General features: G+C 44.7%; 1 long non-coding RNA gene across 1 annotated transcript; it reads right to left on the reverse strand.

Moving 5' to 3' along the window:
- Nucleotides 1–297: 297 nt before the first annotated feature.
- Nucleotides 298–5,272, reverse strand: LOC143834803 (uncharacterized). The gene is made up of 2 exons (XR_013229905.1): nt 5,033–5,272; nt 298–582 (listed from the first exon to the last, which is right to left on the reverse strand). It is a non-coding gene; the product is annotated as an uncharacterized LOC143834803 (long non-coding RNA).
- Nucleotides 5,273–16,039: the final 10,767 nt, after the last annotated feature.

A 16,039-nucleotide genomic window follows, 5' to 3' on the forward strand; every position in this document is an offset into this window, starting at 1 on the left:
AAAAAGTGGATTAAATAGATTGATGGAAGATAATGCTACTAGCAATAGTCACCGGGGGGGGGGGTAAGGTATTTGGGGAATTTTGGCTCAGATTAGCTGAATGCACTCCCTCCCCCCATCACTACTATTCCAAAGCAACCATTTCCTTCAAGCACAATGTACTGCCGTACAGCATAACTAATCCAGATCTGGGTCTTGCAGCAATTTTCAAATGCAACAACATCTGTTTAGGCAGGCAAGTGAGATGGATACCACCTGGGAATTCATTGAGAAATAAAATACAACAAAAATGCAGTGTCACATGTGCAAAAATGATTTTTATTGCAACGGCCATGAGACTAGCTAGATATCAGTTAATCCAGCTAGTGGGGGGGGGGGATGGGGGGATGGGATGTATTTCCTCTGAAGCCCCAGGCTGCTGATCTCGAGTTAGCTCCATTCAAAAGGATGGCTAATGGAAAGCTTGACAGCAGAAACGGCCAGGCAGACATTGTCCAACAGACACCTCGTTCGGAAAGCAGCAGGGCCGGCAGTTGCCCCCAACAGAGTTGCACACAATAGCACTCCTTGACTTAGCAGGCTCTAGATAAATAAAAGAACAGACAAAGATCTTTCTTTAGAAGTTCATCCTCAATTATGTTCAAGAAAGAAATCGACAGTGAGCATAGATGTTACACAGAACGTATTCTCTTTAGATCTATACAGGGTCAACCTGTTTAGAGACATATCCCCCCCTTTGCTTGAAAGGGGAAGTGGTGCATTTGGATGCATGGAGACCCAAGCCAACACCCATGGACTTGTGTAGCCTGAAGCGCTGAATGGCTTGATTTACTTTCCCAGCAGTGCAACCTTATGCAGAGTTGCTGCAATCTATGCTAAACCCATGCAAATCATTGGAATGTTTTTGGGAGCATTGGCATCTTGAGGCTTGGGTCAATGGCACCCTGTCATGTTGCTGGTTTAGCTGAGGTCCTCCTCTGTGGCGTTTTTGGAAAACTGACCTTCAGTTGCCCTCAATGAAGAAGAAGAAGAAGAAGAAGAAGAAGAAGAAGAAGAAGAAGAAGAAGAAGAAGAAGAGTTAGTTCTCATATGCTGCTTTTCTCTACCCGAAGGAGTCTCAAAGCGGCTTCCAAGCACCTTCTCTCTCCTCTCCCCACAAGGAGGGGAGGTGAGGCTAAGAGAGCCCTGATATTACTGCTTGGTCAGAACAGCTTTATCAGTGCTGTGACAAGCCCAAGGTCACACAGCTGGCTGCATGTGGAGGAGCGGGAAATCAAACCTGACTTGCCAGATTATAAATCAGTGGTCCTAACCGCTGCACCAAGTAGGCATTGCAACAAGCTGATCCCTAATAGCCTGAGACCTGTACAATGACCTTAGGAAATAAAAGTAACCGAATACTAAATCACCATGCAAAGTCAACTCAACTGAGCCAAATTTTAAAATGAATATAGAAAATAAGAACATTCCTAATCAACTGAATACCTTGTGAATGTGAGGACGGCTATGCTGGAAAAAGTGGATAGTTATTTTTTAGGAATGTGCATTCAGAATGTAATCAGACATAAGCCAATGGACTTATGTCCACTCTTCTGGGTTATCCTTAGAAAGTTAACTTGTTGGCATGATGCTACTCCTCATTCTTTGGCTAACAAACCAAATAGACTACACCTGAATGCAATTTTGGTGGTTCTCTGATATCTGCAACATGCTCTGCTTTTCATTTCCAGTTCTACTAATTGTCTAAGTTTCCATTTTCCAGGGATAGGGAAGGGGAGCAATGTAGGAAGTGACGTGGAAGAAAAGATTTTGACAAGCATAGCCATCAACCAAAATACAGTCTCCTACCCGCCCCATGTTTATGGTTCTTCTGGTTATAAACTTTATTGCTAGTTCCATAGGGTTTCCCCCCTTTTTTATCACAGCTTGTGGGATGACAAAGGGGAACCTGTTTTTGGGGGGGTCCAGCCTGTGTCCTGGACTCCCCTGATTAGAGGTCTTCATAAGAGGTGGCTGGGTGCAAGCAGGGCCAAACCCTGGGGGAAGGCACAGGGCTCACACAGCCAGGTAGCCCGAGGTGGACCAATGGAGGTGTGCACCCTCAGTGGTACTTTGGATGGACACTTCCCTTGCATTGGACCCTAGTGGCAAAGGGGCCATACTCCTGGCTGGGAGATGGGTGGGATTCCTTTGCGGGCCACTAAGACTGAGTGTTGGCTGATTGGCTGATCACTGTAGCAGGACTCCTTTCTATGCCAAGCCAACACTCCTGGTTCTCTTGAATAAATTCTGTGGCCTGGTTAAGCCAACAAAACGGGTGTGAGCATCTTCCTTTGGGGGTGGTAATGCCTCCCTGCCTGTCAACCCAATGTCACCACAGATAATTAGTAATGCTTTCTTGATGGGCTGTGTGTTTTCTGGACTGTGTGTGTGCTAGAGGGGAGCTAAGTTTTGCTGGGAGTGATAGATGAAAAGGCCCCGGGCTCTGTGCCAGCTCAGACCCACTGACAGGCAGGTGATGTGCCCCTGAAAATGGGAAGTATACATACCAATTTTGTAAAAGTAAAAACAAAAACAGGTAAAATCCTTAAAAATTAAAACCTAAGTTAAAATAATATTAAAAACATATCAAACAGTCATTAAAACATAAGGCAGGAAGTGGGATTGCTGAACGAATGCCAGATGAAGCAAAAAGGTCTTCACCCACTAGGAGAAAACAGAGAGAGAAAGGGATAGATGAGTCTCTCTGGGGAATAGAATCATAGAGTTGGAAGGGACCTCTAAGGTCATCTTGTCCAACCCCCTGCACAACGCAGGAACTCACAACTACCCGCCCATGTACAGTGACCCCAATTCCATGCCCAAGTGATCCCTCCACCAAAAATCTCCAGAATCCAGCCTGGCCTGGAGGAAATTCACCTACCATCCCACAGTGGTAATCAGCAATTCCATGGGTATGCAAGGAAGAACCACAAGAGACAAACACTGACCCATCCCTTCCTGCCCACCCACTCACAATCTGCCTAAGTTCATAAAATCAGGGAGATAATTCCAGAGTTTGGATGTCATGGGAAGGCCCACTCCTGAGTTGCCACCCATCTAATGTAGAACATATTGCCACAATGAAACCTGGATGTTATCAAGACATGCACCATAGAGGTCAGATCTTTTCTGTCGAGGAAAGGCTGTAGCTGATTAACCCGTGAGCCTGCAATTGCCACCAGCTTGTCCAGTTTATCCAGCCTGGGTTCAAGTGCATCCCAACTATGTGCCTGTTTCGTAAAGGATACTGCAACTCCATGCACAGCAGCGGACACCTTACATCCTGGCCTTCCAATGGCCAATAACACTGCATAGGGTTGCCATCTCTGGGTTAGGAAATACCTGGAGATTATCAGGGTGGGGGGAGGAAGCTGGGAGTCAGTTGGATTTGCAGCAGGAAGGGACCTCAGTGGAGCATAATGCTATGGAGTCCTCCCTTCAAAGTAACCATTTTCTCCAATGAAACTGGCCTGGAGATAACCTATAGTTCCGGGGGATCCCAGGTCCCACCTGGGGATTGGAATCTCTAGCACAGTCACATCAGGATTAAGTTTCAGTTTATTAATCCTCATCCATTCCAGAACTATTTCCAAGTACCTGTTCAGCATTTATATATCCTCCTTGGGGTCCACCAGAAGTGCAAGAAAGAACTGAGTACATATGGGTGACAGCCCAGCTCAAATCTCCAGAGCTGAATCTGCATGGAGCTTTTATTCCAATCTCAGGTCGATTAAATCCCTGCCATCTACACTGAATGCAATTTCCATTTTGATTTTGGGCAATTTAAATTTTCCGTCTGCAACCAATCTGATTGAGCTGCGGTGACCCTACCTTTCCCCTGCGATATCCAGGAGCAGAGAAAACTCAGTATAATTGATAAAACTACTTTGAGGGCTCCCAGTATTAAAGTGCAGATCTGTGGTTTCCCAGATCAATGTCCTCCCCACCGAGGTAAAGAAGCAGTCTGTCCCTGTTTGGCTGGGCACCACTTCTAAGACTTCCTAGTTCCAGGTTGCAAGATTTTCCTCCCAAGATTTATTTTTAAAAAGGTTTAAGGTGGCTGTGCTCCAGAATCCACACGTCTCGCAGCAGAGATTTGCCTCATTCTGTGAGAGACTGCTGCTGGCTTGGCTCAGTTCCCCCCCCCCCCTGCTTGCCCACCTGCCTGCTCTCTTGCTCGCCCACGCACCCGCTTGCTTGCCTGCTCATTCACTCCTTTAGGAAGAGCAACGTCATGCTCAAATGCAGAAGGTTTTCTGTTTAAAATTGGGGGTGGTGGGGGGAGCACAAAGACTCGGGTTCAAATCGATCTGAATTCATCAGAATCAAAAGCAGAAAAAAAAGGTAAGTGCAGGATCAGCCCAGATGACCTGCAGATTTCAAGTAGATGTTGAAAAGTGTAGGGGACAAGATGGAGACAAGATATAGTATTTGGCACTGCACTGCAGCTTAGATCCAAATTGAGTAGCCCCTGTATTAATGCCAGAATAGGAAAACCATAATGCTCAGCATGTTTCAGGGCCATCTTAACCCTGAATCCACCCCTGGAGGGAAAACAAGCAAAGAAGAGCAGAAGATGAGCTGTTTTTTTAACCTTGACTTTTACTATGTGAAAGATTATAAGTGTGGATTATAAGTGCCAACCCTTCCTCTCATCACAACAGAGACCGTGTGAAGTAGGTGGGGTTGAGAGAGCTGTGGGGGAACTATGACTGGTACAAGGTCACCCAGCTGGCTGCACATGGAGGAGTGGGGAATCGAACCTGGTTCTCCAGATCAGAATCCACTGCTCTTAATTGCTGCACCAAACTTCCTCTGAAGAAGGAGATGAGAAGAGATGGAAAGAGAAAGAAAGGCTCAAGAGTCAGAAGATTGATCTACCCAGATGTACCTGTAGCTTTGGTATACAAAGCACATGACCTCCCCACAGCCTGCCTCCACCACCATCATACACAGTATGTAGAAGCCTCCCATTAGAGTTACAACTCACCTTGTTGCCCTTGGGCACCTGGCTCAGCTAGAAGTCTAAGGGCAGAAGCTGGAGGTGGCTTGGCTTTGACCTGGAAAACCAAGAAAGCGACAGCAAAGAGCAGGACAAATGCCTTCATGATAGAAAAGGTCTATTAACTTCGTGTCACTGGGAAGAAAATGTCTAATGGTTTGGGCAATGGGAGTAACTTGGAGGTAGGAAGTCTCTGTATTTATACAGCTGAGTGATAAATGGCTGGTAACGTTACAGGGCAGAATCAACAGACACCGCCAAGGATGCAATTATGGGACTGAGATAAACATCCTTGGAAAAGCTCACATGTGAGATGGCTACTCTTTGCACTTGCGTATCTGTTCACTTGTTATTTACTTAACCTTTCTTGGCCCTTAGCTATATTGATTATTTCCTGCTAATTTATTGCATGTTGGAATAGCTATTGGGAAAAGTAAAGGGGGGAAAAACTGTTTTATTTTAGTGAGGGTTTTTTTTTATGACAGCCTTGGTAAAAGTGAAAGCAGTGCACATTGTTGGACAGGGTGTAGAAGAATTTAAACAAATAGAGAAATAAGACAATAAATAAAATCCAACTTCATATTCAACAGCTGGAGAAGATGTCAGGGGCTCCATGACTATTTTGGTAATTAGTGTAGCCAAGAGCTTTATCACTCAAATGAGAAGGTTATAAAGAGTTATAAAATCCATGTCTTGATCATATTTTTAAGTAAATATTTTCCTTTATTCCCCTCTCCAGTCTTGTCAGTAGGAGGAACTAGGGCTAGGTAAGAAGATCATTTAACAACAAGCTACATTTTGTGAAAAATACAGAACACTGGTGTTTGCATGTATGTCTGGGAAGACGTAGACATCCCTTTAAATGAGGCCTGGTTCTTACAGGGATGCAAATTCACTCTGGGGAAGAGAAACCTGTCCTCTGACAGTTCTCACTGATGTCCTAAAGGAGCTACAGGTTTAAGCTCTACTATACAAGTGCTAAGAAAAAGAAAAATGAGGTGTCATATTCACCCACACACATACACACACACATATACTTCTAAGGGGATCTTTTAAAACAAAGGGATGAGTCTGTGGAGCAGTGGTTCTCAACCTGCCTAATGCCACGACCCTTAAATACAGTTCCTCATGTTGTGGTGACCCCCAACCATAAAATTATGCAAGTGTTCTTTCACAGAAATTAAACTGAAGCTGACCAATGGCATGAAGATCCATTGTTCATGATTGTATATAAATTGTTAATAAATGATATATAAATTAGCAAGCATCATCAGGAGGAGTGGCAACAGTGGTGGCACCCCCTCCCCCAGCCAAAGTGCTCACTCTGATATGACCCTTGTGAAAGGGTCATTTGACCCCCAAAGGGGTCTCGACCCCCAGGTTGAGAACCACTGCTGTGGAGGGTAGTGTGACCAGCTGAGTGGCTCGTGAGGCCCAGACACTGGTGGGTTGTTTTTGATGACTCAGCTGGAAGTAAACGTAGCCAAGCCAGAAGTGATATGCCCCTGCTGATGGAGGGATGGGACCTGGTCCAACCACTCAGTTCCCCATAGGGAGGCAGTGGGCTGGCTGGGAGAAGGGTAGAGACTGAGCCAGAGGACGAGGGCCAGAACCCTCAGTGGGGTACAATGTCATAGAGCCCACACTCCAAGGCATCCAATTGCTCTGTATCCTGGATATCAGTTGTAATTCTGGGGGATCTCCAGAACTCACATTGGTACACATCATGGGCAATGGTGATATTGTTCTGTGATGACTGTGGTCCTACCTTAATGGTAGATTTCTGAGTGTTTGCTGGGGGACTGCTAGTCTGCCCTTCAATCTTTATCTTACAGAGCTCCACACACTTCCATCTTGCCCCTCCGTGACATCATATGCAGAAAGTAGGTGACAGTTATCTGCTCTGTACATTCCCTTAAGATGATAAGTACTGAGACTGAACCTTTGGATTATGATGACTCAACTGGGTCCTTTTTAAAGTATGGGGGAACTCTTTGGACTCTGATTATATTTGAGTCTGCTTTAAAGACAAGTGTCACTGGAGTTAGATTCGGCATACTACCATCTAACACCAGGAACACTGGGGCAATTATGTTGTTTGTCTAGTTATCAGCAAATAGTACTACAGCTGGAGAGTATAAATTATTACCCAGATGAGTATTCAGCAAACATGTGAAGTACCATGCCCAGAGCTTGTTCTGATATGGACCTTAATCAGGGATGTTTGTATGGTAGCAATATCTTTTAAGGTAGCGATCCCCAACCTGTGGGCCTCGGACCACATGTGGTCCTTCGACTAATTGGAGGTGGGCCCCGAAGGACGCCTTCTCCCCCCTGCCCGGCCCTTTACTTCACCCCCCTCCCCGGCCCTTTACAACACACTTCATTATTGTGGCGTGTCTGTATCTTATTTTGAAGGGATGTTTAAACATTACCATAGCGATCAGAGAGCATTAGATCAGTGGTTGAGAGTAGAGGAGTAAACTACCCCCCCCACCGGGCCTCAGTAAAAGGCGTTGAGTGGTCCCCAGTGAGTGGTCCCCGGCGTTGAGTGGTCCTCGGTGATAAAAAGGTCGGGGACCACTGTTTTAAGGGACACATGCATCTTAGTTGTCCTTCATTCCTTGCTTCCTTCCTTGCTTCCTTCCTTCCTTGCTTCCTTTCAACTTTTATCCTGCCATTCCCCAAAATGGCTTGGGGAAGCTACAATAAAAATTAAACACAAAGTAATTGCATAGAATACAGTTTTAGAACCTAAAATTTAGTTTTAAAGTTATGGCTGCCTCTTCTTATAAAACATCAAAATGGATTGCTGCCTAGGGTGGCTGGGGCAAATGGAGCTTAAGATGTTGCCTATGGGTAGATTTCAGGCAGGGAGGCCAGCACTGGCTCAAAATTAACTCTGTCCTCAACTGTAGGCCTGGTGGAACAGCTCTGTCTTGAAGGCCCTGTGGGACTGGTTAATTTGACTCTTCATCACAGCTATTGGCATAAAGCAAAGGATTCCAGGTCAAAGCATTCAGCCACTTTCCAGAGATATTATATCTCAGCCAAATTCCCAAAATAAAAGTTCCTTTCCTGCTTTTTGACTTGCAGGCAAATTTGGGGGCAGAAATGAAGACATGACACTGTGATGGGTGCAAAATTGGCAACAGCTTTTTATTAACAATACAGTAGTTGGCATTGAGACTGGCACGGTACAAAGAATGCCCACTGCAGTGTCTGGGACACCTGCCTCCACTCCCAGGAGACAGGTTCCGCAAGCTGCTGGGCCTAAATTAGGAGGTGATCCAAACTGGCCCTGCGAGTTTCTGCCTTCCACTCTAGGTTGGCCTGACTCGCCCCAGGCCACCTCCCATAAGGAGACCCTGAACCGAAAGAGCTCAATTCCCTTGACTGAACTCATCCTCAATGGGCTTCTTGACCATGACTGACCCGCCCCCCAAAACCTTGACAATGAATATGAATCAACAAAGAATCAACCTTACAACACTTAACTGTAACCATTACTGGGTGAGAGGGTGGGAGTGTCTGTACTCCTCTGCTGCCAGGTGGGGAAAGAGGTGCTGTAATGCACCTTTATAGGTGTGGCTCGTCACATGCTCTCCTCCCCACACATGCACACTTGCCAGCTGACTGGCCGCATGTCTTTTTTCTCAGGGATGGATACTGCTGAGGATTCAGAGGTTGAGAGAGACAGAAGTGGACTTAACCAAGGTTTTATATGAAACACCAAAAAATTGTGAGAAATGAGAGATCCAATCCTTGCCTGAATTTTGAGTTTCCAGGAAACATGCATTATTTCAGATAATTTCTTTTCCCTCTTTTCAGGCACCACATGGCCAAGTTCTTGTATAGTCTGCTTACTCATTGAGCTGACTGATTGCTTGTTTGTATGTTTGCAGTGGCCTTTGGCTACACACAATATATTGATCTGACTAAACAGAGGGCTGGATAGCCATCTGACGGAGAGGATAATTCTGTGAAGGCTTAAGGGGTGGCAGGTTACAATGGATGAGCAATAGGGTTGTGAGTGTCCTGCATAGTGCAGGAGGTTGGACTAGATGACCCATGAGATCCCTTCCAACTCTAGTATTCTATGATTCTATGAACTACGCTGAATGGTTAGTGACAAACCAGCTTTGAAATTATTGCTGAGAATTGTGCCTTCTCTTACAACTGAATAGCACTTGGTTTCATTGGACATCATACAGGAGGTCTCAGGGCCAGTCTCAAAGAAGCTAAAAAAATGATACAGAGATATGGGTGTGAAATTGATTTTTAATGAAAAACGATAAGAACAGCCATGTGTTAATTTGGATCAGCAAGTGATGTATCTTGCTCTGAAGTCACAGTCTGCTGTTCTGGCATTTGCACCGTTGAGTTGGATGGCTCTGTTGGGTTGGGTGACTCTGTTTGGTCAGTTGGTTCGGTTGGGTAGGTTTCTTCTAGGATAGCCTGACAGCAGTACAACTCAGGCAAACATTGTCCAATCCTCCTCTCATTTGGATGGCATTGGTATCGGCAGTGGCCCCCTACAGCTCTACACACAATAGCACTCCTTACTGCAATGTTCTCTGCAAAAGAAAGAATGATAACTGGATCTTTTTGCCTTCTTATCCAACCTGTTAATTAATTGTGCTGGATTTTCTAGGTATTTATTTATGCTATTTCTAAACCACCTTTCCCCCTATCATAGAATCATAGAATTGTAGAGTTGGAAGGGGCCATACAGGCCATCTAGTCCAACCCCCTGCTCAATGCAGGATCAGCCCTAAGCATCCTAAAGCATCCAAGAAAAGTATGTATCCAACCTTTGCTTGAAGACTTCCAGTGAGGGGGAACTCACCACTTCCTTAGGCAGCCTATTCCACTGCTGAACTAATCTGACTGTGAAATTTTTTTTCCTGATATCTAGCCTATATCGTTGTACTTGAAGTTTAAACCCATTACTGCGTGTCCTCTCCTCTACAGCCAACAGAAACAGCATCCTGCCCTCCTCCAAGTGACAACCTTACAAATACTTAAAGAGGGCTTTCATGTCCCCTCTCAACCTCCTTTTCTCCAGGCTGAACATTCCCAAGTCCCTCAACCTATCAAGAGGCTCAAGTCATGTTACAATAGATTTATAAAAATGGGTAGCCATGTTAGTCTGTCTGGAACAGTAGAAAAAAGCAATAGTCTGTGGCAAAATGTATTAATGTTCTTGAGTCACTCCTCATTTCTCTCTTGTAATAGATATACACAGCATATCATAAACAGGTTTTTTTCTTCAGGTTTAATCTAGGGACCACCAACCTTTTGAGCTTGCAGGAAAATTTGGAATACAGGCCATGGTGAGTACAGAAACAAAACGTGTATCACAAAATGGCTGCCGTGGGAGGCAGAAATGATTGCACAGCTGATATAGATCCTTGTGCTATGGTAGCAGCTACTGCCAAAGCAACATTAAAAAAATAAAGCCAATCATTTGACTCTAATAGTCAATCAGAAGGCTTGCAAGACACTCACTTCTTGGCCCCACTCACTTCTTACAAAGTGGTAGAGACCAGAAAAGGTGTTGGTAAAAAAATACCCAGACCATTTAAGAAGTTAGTCAGCAGGGTTGTTTACTGACCAGCATGTTGCCACCCGAAATGGTTGCACTGATAGACATTTTCACCTTGCTACTACTATTTCACTCTCTCAGTAGCTTATGTTACTGTGAATACATTCACATCTGGTTGTAAGGAAGACCCAGCATGCATTAAATTTTAAAATAAAACTGGCGTCTCAGAATAAATAAATATATTAATTAAAATCCAGCTTTTAAAAGCCTTAGCCCAGCACAAAAACATAGATTATAAAAACTGTCCAGAAACAGTTTAACCCATTTTCCAGGATAAAACAATTTTAAAAAGTAACCCTTTTGTAAAAATCCCAGATGAACAGATATATTTTGGCATGCTACAGAAAAGAAAGTGACATTGGTGCCAGTTGAGTCTCAGGGGGAAGGGCATCTTATAAGCAAGGTGCAACTGGTGAAACATCTCTGTCCTTGGTTGCCACCTGTGTCTCCTCTGAAGGTGGGGACACAGACAGCAGGGCCTGTGAGACATCTATGTGGGAGGAGACAGTCATTTAAGTACTTCAGTCTGAGCAGTTTTTGCACTGACTAGCAGCACCTCAGCCTTGACTGGATTGAACTTCAGTTTATTGTCCTTAATCCATCCCCCCACCCCATCTCCAAGCACCTTTTCTTCCACAGACCACCTAACTTATCTGTTAAGGAGAAGTAAAGCTGAATGTCCTTTGCTCCTTGTGTCTGCACATGTAGTGATTCCCTCATGCACTTGAGCCTTATGAAGTGGGGTAGGTTAAGAGATAGCAACTGGGCCAAGGTCATCCAGTGACCTTCAAGACTCAGTTGGGATCACATTACTGTCTTTACACAAAGAAACAATGCTTGCTTAATTTCCTACCCCACCCTTTCACAGTAGTCTAAATTCTACAAATTCTATGCTGTGTTTATTCCCTCCCTCCCCCCCCCACCCCCACCTCCCACACCAGCAATTTACAAAGGTTTCTGAGACAGGGGATGATGGTAAAAAGATTTTTCAAAACCTATTGAAAAATGTTTATCTACCAATGGACTGAATTGTAATTATTACAAGCTACCAGCATCTCAGACACATGACTACATTCTTTGACTGATCATGGGCCACAAAACATAGATACAAACCTTCCACGACCACATTCCTTGTGTAGATGGAACTTGAAAGGAACCCTTATAGAAAGCAACATGTACATCTTCTCCAACTCACCTGCTTGACCATATAGCTGCGCCTGGAAAACCAAGAATGCAATAGTTAGGAATAAGGTAAAAATCCTCATCATGAATAGTTGGCCAGTGCCTAAATATCTCTGGAACAAAAATGGCTAAGGGTGTCCATAACAGGAGAACCTCTGAAAGCTGATGAAGTAAAAGTCCCTGTATTTATGTGGCTGCACAGAAAACAGTCAGGGAAACTAGAACGGAGGACCAAAAATGATGGACATGCAATATTGAAAATATCTTTGGAATATGTTATCTCCAGCTGAGCTACCCTTAACATGTCTTTCTTTGTTGATTGAGTACTTAACCTAGTTAATCCCTCTTGCTTCCCAGCTGTAAGGGCTGTTTACAGTCCATTGATCAAACCTTTAAATTGCCTCTTCATGGGACCAGGAGATTTGCACTTTAAACTGCAGACCTGTAAATATTTACAGAACTTGAAAATATTATTATCTGATCCTTGTTGTAACAGGATATCCATGTTATGCTGCAAAGCTGGTAGATAGAAGTTAAAATAGGACAGTTTTTACTTGAAGATCCCATTGGTGTTGAATTCAACAAGAAACCCCCCAAATGGGACACATCAATGAGATCACATTTTATCAGAGTCTCCATCATCGACAAAGGTTGCTACTCTACAGTATCTTCGAGAATACTTTATTGTGTCTCTAGCTGGTGGATTGGCCTTCCAGTGATGAAGGTTCCCAAATTCCTATTTTTCTACAGTGTTTGTAGAATGGAATTGTTCAAGAAGGCATTTTTATGAATTGACTACAGGGTAGTAGTTATTATAAATGATGATGATGTTATCCGTTCAGTTATGCCTGACCCTCGACGATTCTATAGGAAAGTTTTCACCACACATTTCTGTCAATAAATGCCTCTTTCAGTTGGTTCATGGTCATCCCTGTATTGGTTTTGATTGTGTCGAGCCAGTGGATCCTTTGGTGACCATGTTATAAATAATCATACCCTTATTCAAAAACTGGTTGAGTGGAAACTTTCTGAGCCTGGTGCCTAAAAGGAAGTAAGGCAGGTGCTAAGTGAGCCTCTGAGGAAGGGCATTTCACAAGTGAAGTGCCACGGCTTACAAAGACCTGTGTCTGGTTGCCAGCTGTGTCACCTCTGAAAGTGGGAGGACATAGAGCAGGGCTGGTAAGTATCCTGACCCCAATTCCTTAGATCTTAAAGATATGAACAAGTACTTTTGTCCTCTCCTTAAGAAACTATTACTGAACTCATGGGACCCGGCCAGCTACCACCCAGTTTCGCATTTTGTGTTCCTGGATAAGGTAGTTGAAAGGGCCACAGTGGACCAGCTCAGGGCATTCTTGGATGAAACTTTGGCTCTTGATCCATATCAGTCTGGCTTCTGACCTGGCCACGGGGTGGAGATGGTGCTGGTCACCCTAATGGATGACCTTCGTCGCCAGCTGGATCAAGGCGGGTTGGCCATATTTGTTCTGTTAGATCTGTCAGCTGCTTTTGATATGGTCAACCATGAACTGTTGGCCCACTGTCTTGCCGGGGCGGGGCTACGCCAGTAGATGTTTCCACATCAACAAAAAGGGGAGGTAGGGAGAAAGAAAAACAAAGGAAGTAGGGGGAAAGAAAGGAAGACAAAAAAAGAAAGAGAGAAGACAATCATAAAGAAAGACTGACAGAAAGAGAGGGTGAAAGGGGAATGAAGGAAGGAAGACAGGAAGTACAGAAGTAAAGAAGGAAGCAGGGTGAAGGAAGGCAGAAAAGGAAAGGAAGGGATGGAGAGAGAGAGAGAGAGAGAGAGAGAGAAAGAGAGAGAGAGGCTCCTCTGCCCAATAGTTGTTAGGGCATGTGGAGGAGTGCCCCAAGGCTACCTGGGGCCATCTTGGCCTTTTGGGCAACTTTTTCTAGGCCTTTCAGCCCCCTGAATTGGGAGGAGCTGTGCAGAGGCCACTACAGATTGCTGTGGGCCCTGGCAGGCTGGCTGTTGGTCTTTTGGTCTTTCCAGGGCCTCTTGCCCCACCCCCAGAATCTTCAGTCAGGGTTTCTCCATAGATTCTGCACTGGGTTCCCTGGAGTGGCCTGTGGCCCAAAAACTGCCTCACTCTCAAATGCACCACACTCTGTATGATTTACCATTCCAAGTTAGACCAGGAGAACAGGCTGGTTCTTCCTTTGGGTGGAAAGAGGAGGTGGTGGCCAGGAGTGGGGCAGACCTGCCATTGGCCCTCTGTGGTTGAGTGAATGCTCCTTCTTTATTGGGGGTCTACAGCACAGAGCCTCTTGTGGCGCAGAGTGGTAAGGCAGCCGTCTGACAGCTTTGCCCATGAGGCTGGGAGTTCAATCCCAGCAGCCGGCTCAAGGTTGACTCAGCCTTCCATCCTTCCGAGGTCGGTAAAATGAGTACCCAGCTTGCTGGGGGGTGAACGGTCATGACTGGGGAAGGCACTGGCAAACCACCCTGCATTGAGTCTGCCAAGAAAACGCTAGAGGGCGTCACCCCAAGGGTCAGACATGACTCGGTGCTTGCACAGGGGATACCTTTACCTTTACCTTTACAGCACAGAGGGCCAATCAGGTAGAAAGTGAGTTGCCCCCATTCTATTTGACTTTTGTCTTGGTTAAAAATAATGTGAACTGCACAAATAATTAGAGTGACTCTCTCATTTGCATTGTTTGGGTCCTTAAAAGGCTTTCCCACTGCATTTGCCAGTGTGTGGCAACACACGATGTGCTCCAAAATCAATATGGCCACAAGTCATGTGTTGGTTCTGCTTGTCTACATTAAACCCATGTGCAGAGATGTTGCCTATGAAACCCATCCCCTCAACACTGCATAAAGCAGGAGTTAATAGGTAGGGTTAATAGGTAGAAACAAGTGATTAACCATGACTTGGTCCTGTGGCAGCTCTCATAGCTTGGCTGTAAAAGGTAAAGGTAAAGGTATCCCCTGTGCAAGCACCGGGTCATGTCTGACCCTTGGGGTTACGCCCTCTAGTGTTTTCATGGCAGACTCAATATGGGGTGGTTTGCCAGTGCCTTCCCCAGTCATTACCGTTTACCCCCCAGCAAGCTGGGTACTCATTTTACCGACCTCGGAGGGATGGAAGGCTGAGTCAACCTTCAGCCGGCTGCTGGGATTGAACTCCCAGCCTCATGGGCAGAGCTTTCAGACTGCATGTCTGCTGCCTTACCACGCTGCGCCACAAGAGGCTCACAAGAGCTTGGCTGATGCCTCCCTAAAGCCTTCCTGTGGTCCTCAAAACTGAGGTACCTCCCATGAATCCCTTAGATTTGTAAGAATTTTTTTTTTGGGGGGGGGAATAAGAAACTTCAGATTGTGATCCCTTTAAATGGTGCTTTGGCCCACCAAACCATAGACACTGTGCCCCACCAGTTGCCAGAGAATGATATATAGTCCAAAGCAGTTTTTTTTTTGCAAAAGCCTCCAAAACATCTTGATTTACATACTAAGAGTGGGAGAATAATGAAATGGGTGGGGAGGGTCTTGCATCTCCAAATGAAATGTGGACAGGTCTAGTTCCTAATGCTCCTGACTCTTGAGAGTGTACCCTGAAACATTCCCTACATCAGTGCTTGGTCCAAACCACACTTGCTCCTTTTTATCACAAGAAAATCCAGAACAGATGCATAGTTTGGAACAGTAAAGCAGTTAAAAGAATTTAGCTTCTATGTTGAAGAATTTTATTCTTTCACCTCTACACACAATATGATATCAACAATCCTTGTTCGAAGCTGCCTTGCAGAGCCATTGCAAACATGAACAGAAAGCCGGGATTAATAAATGTGACAAATCCATAGAAGAATTGCTTTCCCCAACTTTCTTGTTTCCCTACCACTAACAATGTGATGATTTACAAATATAATTATCTAAGGGATTAGATAATCTAAGAGTAAGATCTAATCACTTATATTATACTTGTAGGGGTTTTTTCTCCACCAGGAAGAAGTTTGCAATGGCTTAACAACCAGCAAATAAGTTTACATCTGGGAAATTTATCCAGGCAAGCAATGAATACACCAAGCATTACTAGGATGTCATCTTATAAATAAATAAAATAAAATGATCAAAGATGTTTGTGCTGCTGCAATCCCCCCCCCCCCAAATTCAGGTGCATGTCACCTGTTCCTTATCATAAATTACTTGGTATCTTCCCATCAAAACTTGTATAAATGTA

The sequence above is a fragment of the Paroedura picta genome, chromosome 1 (assembly GCF_049243985.1).
Source record: "Paroedura picta isolate Pp20150507F chromosome 1, Ppicta_v3.0, whole genome shotgun sequence".
NCBI classification, from domain to species: domain Eukaryota; kingdom Metazoa; phylum Chordata; class Lepidosauria; order Squamata; family Gekkonidae; genus Paroedura; species Paroedura picta.